At 43.7% G+C, this 8,973-nt stretch overlaps 3 non-coding genes across 3 annotated transcripts; all 3 read left to right on the top strand.

Annotated features, from left to right (window-relative positions):
- The first annotated feature begins 1,983 nt into the window (after positions 1-1,983).
- TRNAG-UCC (transfer RNA glycine (anticodon UCC)) lies at positions 1,984-2,055 on the top strand. Its single transcript has one exon. It is a non-coding gene; the product is annotated as a tRNA-Gly (tRNA).
- Positions 2,056-5,213: 3,158 nt separating this feature from the next.
- On the top strand, positions 5,214-5,285 carry TRNAG-UCC (transfer RNA glycine (anticodon UCC)). Its single transcript has one exon. It is a non-coding gene; the product is annotated as a tRNA-Gly (tRNA).
- A 2,217-nt stretch (positions 5,286-7,502) lies between these two features.
- Positions 7,503-7,574, top strand: TRNAG-UCC (transfer RNA glycine (anticodon UCC)). The gene has a single exon. It is a non-coding gene; the product is annotated as a tRNA-Gly (tRNA).
- Positions 7,575-8,973: the final 1,399 nt, after the last annotated feature.

The raw sequence follows: 8,973 nt of genomic DNA, 5'->3' as shown, positions 1-8,973 counted from the left end.
AAAAGCCTTTATTGAATGAAAGAGGTGAGGCTCTTTAAAGAGCCCCGCAATGGGCGGTCCTTATTCCGGGACCCCATTGGTCGAAGCCGCCAGCTTAGCCCCCTTGACCAAAGCCTTTTGGGCCTGAAGGTCCGAACAGCCAAACAGGGCCGCCTCCCATTTCTCTCTGGTAGGTTTGGGGTGGGGGGAGAGAGCTGAGTTGCGCTGGCAAGCCCAAACCATGTGGTTGGTGTCAGCCACCTCCCCTCAATGTTTGCACCTGCCAGTGAACGCGGGATAGGAGAGTTTTAGTACTGCCGGGAACAGAATTGTGTTCGTGAATAATCGGAGTAGAACGCGTTCGTTTGCTTTCCCCATACCTATTGCAGGGGCCGGGTAGAGCTGATGCCTATCCTTATAATACGATGTGATAGCTTTCAAGGAGAGTAAGCAGCTACCATCAGGTTCCAGGTGCTCAGGAGCCAATGGGAACTCCCGGTGAGTGTGTTCCCGGGCAGCCGCGTCTGCAGCTTCGTTTCCTGCTAGGCCCTGATGGCCTGGAGTCCAAACCAGCAGATTTCCCGTGAACTGTCGTCTGAAGACTGGCGTTGCGAAACCTTTGCGATTCTTAGCGCTATCATATATATATATATATATATATATATATATATATATATATATATATATATATATATATATATATATATATATATATATATATATATATATATATATATATATATATATCAAAATCTCAAAACCACCGCCACCATAATGCAATGATCTGCATACAGTTCTACTGCTTCTTGTCTTCAGCTTTGGGCCGATGCACCTGATGTCACTCTTTTCGCTCAGTTACGTTTGTCGCCTTATCAGATGCACGTGTGCATTAAACCTACACAGTATAGTACTTATTTTGTAACGCACACTTATCTGATGCGTAACTTCTGAAGAGAACTAACGGGAATACCTAGCAACATGTTCTCATCCAGTGCGTCGTTGATGTTATGATTATGCCGCTTCACATCGAGCGTTGCTCGACACTCTGACAGCTGGCTGAAGTTCCGCCCAAAGCGTACGAGGACTGGGCAACTGGCAGAGCCTGTTCCCACCAGCGGGGCCACTGACCTACTTCCCACTACGCAGCTGCCTGAGGATGCGTTTACAGAAGCTGATAATGTCGCTGGAACCGTGGGCGTCGGTGGTATAGTGAAACATCAGCTCCAGGACCTCCACTGTACAAGACCCTGTACATAGGCTCTGGGAAAACATTATCACAAAGATCATGGTACAACTTCTTTCTTTTAGTTTTATACAAATAATCGCTAGAAAAACGCGCTGAAAGAAACCTAACACTTGCTACAATCTCTTTGTAGTAACCAAAAATTCCACCCGAGAGCTCTTCTGTGGTAACAACAAACTCGGGCAGCAATCGCCGCAGCCTCACCTGGCACACGGTGCGCAAGAACGGGTCTGACACGTCGCGAAAAAACAAAAAACGGTTCACCAGCTGCCTTAAAAAGAGGTGCCCTAGCCCCAACCCCCCGTCTTTTACCCGCCGGAACAGGTTCGTTCGGCTGCAACGTTCCCATTCAGAAGCCCCTATAAAGACGGAAAAAATCCGGTGTAACTTCTGAATGTGCACCCGAGAGCAATGCAAAACCTGCATCACATACCAGAGCTTGCTAATAAAAAACAGGTTGCAGACTGTAGCTCTGGCGAAAATGGAGAGATTGGTGCCTTTCCGTTTTCCAGCTCTGTCACGTGCTTCTTTCGTTTGCTGTTTCCAATACTCCTCGCTTTCGCGATAAGCATCGAGCGGAACGCCCAAATACTTGCCCGGTGTCGTCGCCCACGGTACGTTGGCAAAATGGTCCGGGTGGGATGGCCACCATCCATGCCAGAGTCCGAGGCATTTGGACCAATTAACCCCGCTACCGGTGACTTCGCTGAACTCGCGTACACATCCGCCATCAGACCCCCGAAATAACGCCGGGACAGTGGGCGTCGGTGGCATAGTGGTTAGCATAGCTGCCTTCCAAGCAGTTGACCCGGGCTCGATTCCCGGCCGACGCACTTTTTCATTTTTATTTTTTCTTCTGTGAAGAACCGAATCATATGCGAGTATTACTGATATATATGTAAGCTGTGATGTCGGCACAGTCTGTGAAAGAATGCTGACATTGTTTTGATTTTTTTTTCTTTTAAGATTCTCAGACGGATGATGGGCTAATGTATTTTCAAGCTATTTCCAGCATCGGCTGAATAAATAAATGGGCGCATACTTGCAAGGGTTCAGTCAGTCTCCCAGTGTATTGAGCTTTTATTGAGTGGGGCGTTGAAGAGAACACACAGGAAATGTGGTACAACCTAAGACAACATATTTAGGAAGAAATTCATTAAGACGTCCGCATCTCATAAATTTAACACATGAGCATCCGACACAAGGTGAAGTATACGTTCACGACCAAGAGTAAGCTCAGGCATTGTGGTCGGGTTAGGCGAGAGACGCGAATTCTGCATTCGTACAATATGAATATTTGTCCTGGAAGACCCTCGGTCCGCACTGCTGTATAACTCTTAACCAATTGCGGTGTGTTTTGTGCAGGTGATACTGTTATCTTCTAGCTCTTGTGTCTTCGGATAAGCAGCAACAAAACTTCTGAAAGGATATCTTCTAAAAAATTTGGCAGAGTCTGTCTATAAAACTGACAACACGCAAACTTCATTCAGGAATCAACCGTTCTTAAGTGCGGTTAATGCTAAGCATCCGGATGCCCTCGACCTACATGATGTTCGCCGCTTTAAAAAGATTATTTGCGGAATTTAAATTTAAATATCGGAATTTAAATTTTTAACATAGCTGTCCTCCACCGCTAAATTCTCGGCTACTCGCCGTTTAATATATATGAAAGCTCCTCTGACCCCTATTACCCCCCCTCTCTCTCTCTTATTACCCTATATATCCCTTCTTTAAAGGATAAGTTAAGGGACAATCGAATCAATTCTTAGGCTGAAGGAACACGTATCTTGAATATTGCTAGATAATATTTTCCATTTACACGTGTGAAAACATTTCATAGCGCTGTGTACAAATTTATTGTCACCTATGATTTCATCATCACATGAACTTAAGAAAAAATCGCATTCAGATTTCGCGAGCTACAAAGCTTGCCCTTCTTTAGCTCCTTCGGAGCTTTAATCGCGTCACGTGTCATTCATTCGTACAAAAGTTAATTGTTGAATGGGAAGCACAGAATACTCTCTTTTATAATCGATCCAACATACTCAGAACGAGGATATTAGAGTCATTACTACACGACAATAGATGTTTAATGCAACGCTAAGTGCAATCATATGTTTACCTAAATACAATTAGGCTATCATGTTTACTAGGATGCCTACTTTCGTTTGAAACTATCGACCGTGATTCCCTGCACAATACTAACCAAAGTAAGTTCGCAGTTCGTCCGTATTTTTCGCTGCTTCGCGTTTATTACTAGTTGCCAAGAAAATTTCGAGGTCTCTCTCACGAGCATGTTACTCTGGCACATTCAAGTGCTTAGTTCACTATAACCTATATCACTGTCTATGTTTTAGTTAAGTGTGCACAGTTCAATTTTTAAGAAATAAAATACACGCAGGTTTATATTTCGCGAAATTCTTGCTTTGATAATCAGTGCAATACTTTTTTTTCTTTTTGGTTGCGCTTTTGACTTCCATAACTTTATTACAGTTTTCCAATTCACTGAAGCAGGGCAGAATGGTGGGCCTGTTTGTATGGCATGCTAAAGAAGAAAATACCAGCCAAAAAAAGACGAACACACCAGGAGAGAACAACACAGGACAACGGCTGGAATAACAACTGAATTCTTTATTGAGTACAGACCGGAGTGTAATCTCAACGCATGCGCCAAGGCAGGACAGACGCTCAAGCATACTTATTCAATAATCAAGTTCTTTTATCGTCAGCGCTATCAATGGTGAACTGACGCAAGCATCGCCATGTTTTGCTATTTGAAAGGCCAGACATACATAAGCCAGATATACATAGGTCAGACGGGTGACTGTCTGAAAGAGAGGATGCGCCAGCACAAAACAAAGGTTAGCGCTGGTGAAGATGCCAATCTTGCTTGTCACTGTAGTAGATGTCCTGGTAAGTGTTCCGCACGTTTCTCTGAAGTCACCATTCTTGGCTATGGGAAAACACGGAAGGCCCTCGAAATCTTGATGCCTTGCAAATAGCAAAACTTGGCGATGCTTGCGTCAGTTCACCATCGATAGCGCTGACGATAAAAGAACTTGATTATTTGAATAGGTATGCTTGAGCGTCTGTCCTGCCTTGGCGCATGCGTTGAGATTACACTGCGGTCTGTACTCAATAAAGAATTCAGTTGTTAGTCCACCCGTTGTCCTGTGTTGTTCTCTCCTGGTGTGTTATTTTTTTTTGTTGGTATTTTCTTCTTTAACATTTCCAATTCACGTTCCTAAATTTTGTTATTTAATAAATATTTTCACACTATTCCAACTATACTCTACCGCTGTATTCTTCTTTTTAATCAAGCACGAGTGGTTGGGCGAGTTGGTTTTATTAGATGGCGGCGCAAGAGTGCAACGGCAATGGCCGTGTGCTGTTGCGCTGCCACGCCACCGTCTCGTTTTTTTTTTGTTTATATAAACCACACAAACATGATTTTTTTCCCTTTTAGTGCATGGATTTCTTCCATTAGAATTACGTGTAATATACCTCTATTTTAATTTAGCATCGCTCATATTATACAATCAACCAATTTGTATCGAAATCATTTTCAATTTAAGTAATTGATTTATCAAGTCCTCCATTTCAGACCTGTGCGCTCGAGCCTTCGTCTGTATACCAATGTTCTAGCATTTATGTCCATTCACCTAATTAAGAGTGATTTCATTTCATTGCATTATAGTAGTGGTTATTAAACGTTAGTTCACGGTGACCATTGCGTACTGAGTTCTCTATCCGTTGTGTTATTAGATAGGTCGACGATCTATATCGCGCAATAGTCACGAGTGGGGGATTAATTTCAACATCAACCTATATCGAATGCCTCAGGACTCATCTCCATTCATAGCGGCGCTGTTGGTGGCCCGTACATTCACCTCAAGGAAGCCGGTCCTAAGAAAACCGCTGACCTACTTCAGTCTGCGTGAATCGCGCGCATCCCTTTCAAGTGCGTTCCCGAACAGCACGAAGGCATGTGGCGTCGGTGGTATAGTGGTTAGCATAGCTGCCTTCCAAGCAGTTGACCCGGGTTCGATTCCCGGCCGACGCAGTTTTTTTTAAATTTGTCGAGGCTAAAGCGTAGGTTGTCCGTTATCAGCGTATAAATATTGGTCGACGTGGTACCCGTGGGCTAAATCGTGCATTTCCCTAAATGCACAATTTGGGTTTCCAGCATCTGGGTAGATTAGAGTATCCGCTATTACCAAATGGCTTGCAGTCAGCTATCTTATTTATTTACTAATTAAATTCGACGTTCAATACGAAATTTAGCCCCATGTTATTCAACTGGAATAATTTCCTGTTATAAGTCTAGAATATATAGCTGAAGATTAAGAAATTTATTTTGAAGCTTTCAAGAGGTCAGTGCCACCTGAATTTGCAACCTCACTCTCAAAAATTCCGGGATATCTCCGCTTTTAAATGTAGATGCTAAAAATACATATAATTTTAATTTAGAGCCGTAAAATCGATTTGGTGCCAGTTTCCACTGAAAATAGTTTTCGTCTTGCCTTCAACGGTTTATTTCTTTCGCAAACACAATTATTTTAATGCTGTAAACAACTTACGCAAGTCTGTTAATTTCGTTCTTTATTTGCAACGAAGCATTTGTTCGAGAATGGTGCCTATATGTACGACCAGCGTTCTTACAGGCCCGCCACTTTCTTCACAAGAAGGATGTTCGTTCAAGCAACAGAAATTATTCTTTCTGCCCTTTTATAAACTGAGTTTGTTACGCTGCAACGTGATATGATAGTTATTAAATGCTCCCAAGGGTTCGTGGAAAAAATATCAAATCACGGTGCGAGTAAATTAAGCGCAAAGGTCATTCCTTGAATATCCGAAAATTCCCCAGAGACGACATTACGCAGGAGTCGTGGAATCAGTGACGTTCTGCGCCCTTGATGGGTTTTGGTTTTTTTCCGCTTGTGGCATGTAGACACATTTTCAGCTTTGATTTCACACAAACTACACGAACTCCGATACAGTATAAGGATTTTTTTACGTATTCCTCTCTTCCAACGTAATCTTTTTACTACGTTCTTGCAATGGCGCAGAAGAAAAAGTAAATTTATCATTATCATCATCATCATCATCATAATCATCTTCAGCCGGACTGCACCCACTGCAGGGAAAATGCTTCTCCCATGTCTCTCCAATTCCTGTCCTTTGCCAGCTGCGCCCACCTCATGCCTGCAAACTTCCTAATCTCATCCGGCCACGTAACTTTCTGCCACCCCTGATACGCTTGCCTTCTCTTCGAATCCACTTCGTTACCCTTAAGGACCAGCGATGATCTTGCCTTTGCATTACATGCCCTGCCCAAGCCCTCTTCTCCCTCTTGATTTCGACTAGGATGTCATTAACACGCCTTTGTTCCCTCACCCACACATCCCGCTTCAGGTCTCTTAACGTGACACTTATGATTTTTTGTTTCCATGACTCGCTGTGTTGTAGGTTTGTTGCATTTAACCCGTGGTTCTAATATAGCTACTATTAGCATCACTTACGCTGTCATAAGCACGCTGCTCTGCCCGCCAGGACGGTCCCGTGCATTCCAGCAACGCAACTCATTATTGCGGCTCGTTATCTAAACGAAAAATACTTTCGTTGGGTTGTGCGCGATAAGGCAACAAGCTGCCAAGCTTGTTCTCCGCAAAATAATGCGCCGACTCTGGAATGAATGAAGCGCAACTGGCAATCTAAGTTATGAACAGTTCACTCAGAGGTAGCACCTTCCATCAGCTGTCATCTCGACACCATGATTGCGAAACTTTTGCGATTATTAATGCTTCTCACATTCACTGGCATTTATATCTTCTATTTTTCTTCAAAATATGAAATTACCGGCACTATGATATAATGATCGTCATGCAATTTTCTGCTTTTTGTCTTCGACTTCGGTCGATGCACCGCATGTCCCTGTTATCTGTCGGTTACGTGTTTCGGCGCACAATACTAATACTAATACTAAAGCGTAATACTAATTTTATAGCGCACACTTATCTGCAGTGCAACTTCTCAACAGAACTAGCGCGAATGCCTAGCAACATGCTCTCATCCCGTGCGTCGGCGATTTTAAGCTCATGCAGCTTCACATCGAGCGTTGTTAGACGCTCTGACAGTTGGCTCAAGTTCCGCCCGAAGCGTACGAGGAATGGGCAACTGGCAGAGCCGGTTCCCACTCGCGGGGACACTGACCTACTTCATACTGCACAGCTGCCTTCGGATTCGCCAACAGGCGCCGGGAAAAGCACTGGGACGGCAGGCGTCGGTGGTATAGTGGTTAGCATAGCTGCCTTCCAAGCAGTTGACCCGGGTTCGATTCCCGGCCGACGCACTTTTTTTTTTCCAGAACGTATGTTGCTACCGACATAACAGTCAGTTTACACTGACAAGCATATGTTATCCGTTATGAGGAGATAAACAATCGTCGACTTAGTGCCCTAGTGGTGCTACTTCTCCGCAAATGCACGTTGTTGCTTGAAACTGACGGCTGCTCTGAGAACGCGCGACCACAAAGCAGCGACGCAAAGTTCTTTCGTTGAGGGGATTTCACGCAATCTACACGAATGCCGACAAAATATAACGATTTTCTTGCTATTTCATTCCTTTTTGCCAATCGGCACTGAATTATGTACACCACGTCACTAGTATCGCTTTGTCGTTGACCTACGCGACACACAGTTCAGTGGGTCGGCGCGGCGGATTTTACACGCGGAAAACATCCAATGAGTAAATTTTTCAGTTTATAAATCACACATATCTGCTGGCTACGTGGCGAATAGAAATCGCGGAAAGTCTTGCGACATGTGGCTTTGGAACCTTGCGATAGCAATTTAAATCCAAAATCCCAAAGTTAAAGGCCGGCTATAAGATGGTGGCGCTTCACCATTCTTTGGATAAGAAATTCTATCTCGACTATAGACCAAAGCATCTGAGGACTCTATTTCTGACAAAGGGGGTTTGCCCTCACTCAGCTCAACTACTAATCTTCTTAAGGCTGAAACGATTCGCTCCGTGTCCTTTAAACGCCACAGCGAAAAAAAGAATGGCTATACGGGAGTCACAACAGCCTTTTCTAACAATAGTCTACCGAAGTCCGCCAATAAACAACAAAACGGTCGAGGGTATAATGATCCGTATAGCTTCCTTTCAAGGAATACCTGGGCGGAATTGCCACTGGGCGTATACTTATACTGCTTTTTTATTCAGGCCCCGTGCTTCGGGGCGGTTGGTATTTGATGATACCACCGTCTTCTGCGGCAAACAAGCGTGTTACTGGCTGTAAAGTAATCCGGAGCATCATTACTGTAAAGTAATCCGGATTACTGTTAAATAGTCAGGAGTGCATCATCATCGTTATAAACCTTACCACGCCCACAGCAGAGCAAGGACCTCTTGTATATCCCTCGAATTAACCGTATCCTCGTATAGCTGCGGATACCTTATACCAACAAACTTACCAAAACTCATAAATCCACCATAATTTCTGCCGCTGTCAAAGCCAATTTCAGTGTTATATATGTTACACATATTTTTGCTGGCGGCATTATTGAGAGCATTTTAACGGCAACAGAAACAGAGACTTTTGTTGCACAGACGCTAGCGTAGATGCCTTTCGAGAAGTTACATATGAGTTGGTTGCCGGTAGACATATAATTTCCTCCGCGTGTTCCAAATATTCATTTCTTCATTTTCGTTTTTATAGTGTTGTTTCACTTTACTGTCAACTTTTG

This window comes from Amblyomma americanum, chromosome 9, assembly GCF_052857255.1.
Source record: "Amblyomma americanum isolate KBUSLIRL-KWMA chromosome 9, ASM5285725v1, whole genome shotgun sequence".
NCBI classification, from domain to species: domain Eukaryota; kingdom Metazoa; phylum Arthropoda; class Arachnida; order Ixodida; family Ixodidae; genus Amblyomma; species Amblyomma americanum.
This window is presented reverse-complemented; position numbering and strand designations above follow the sequence as displayed.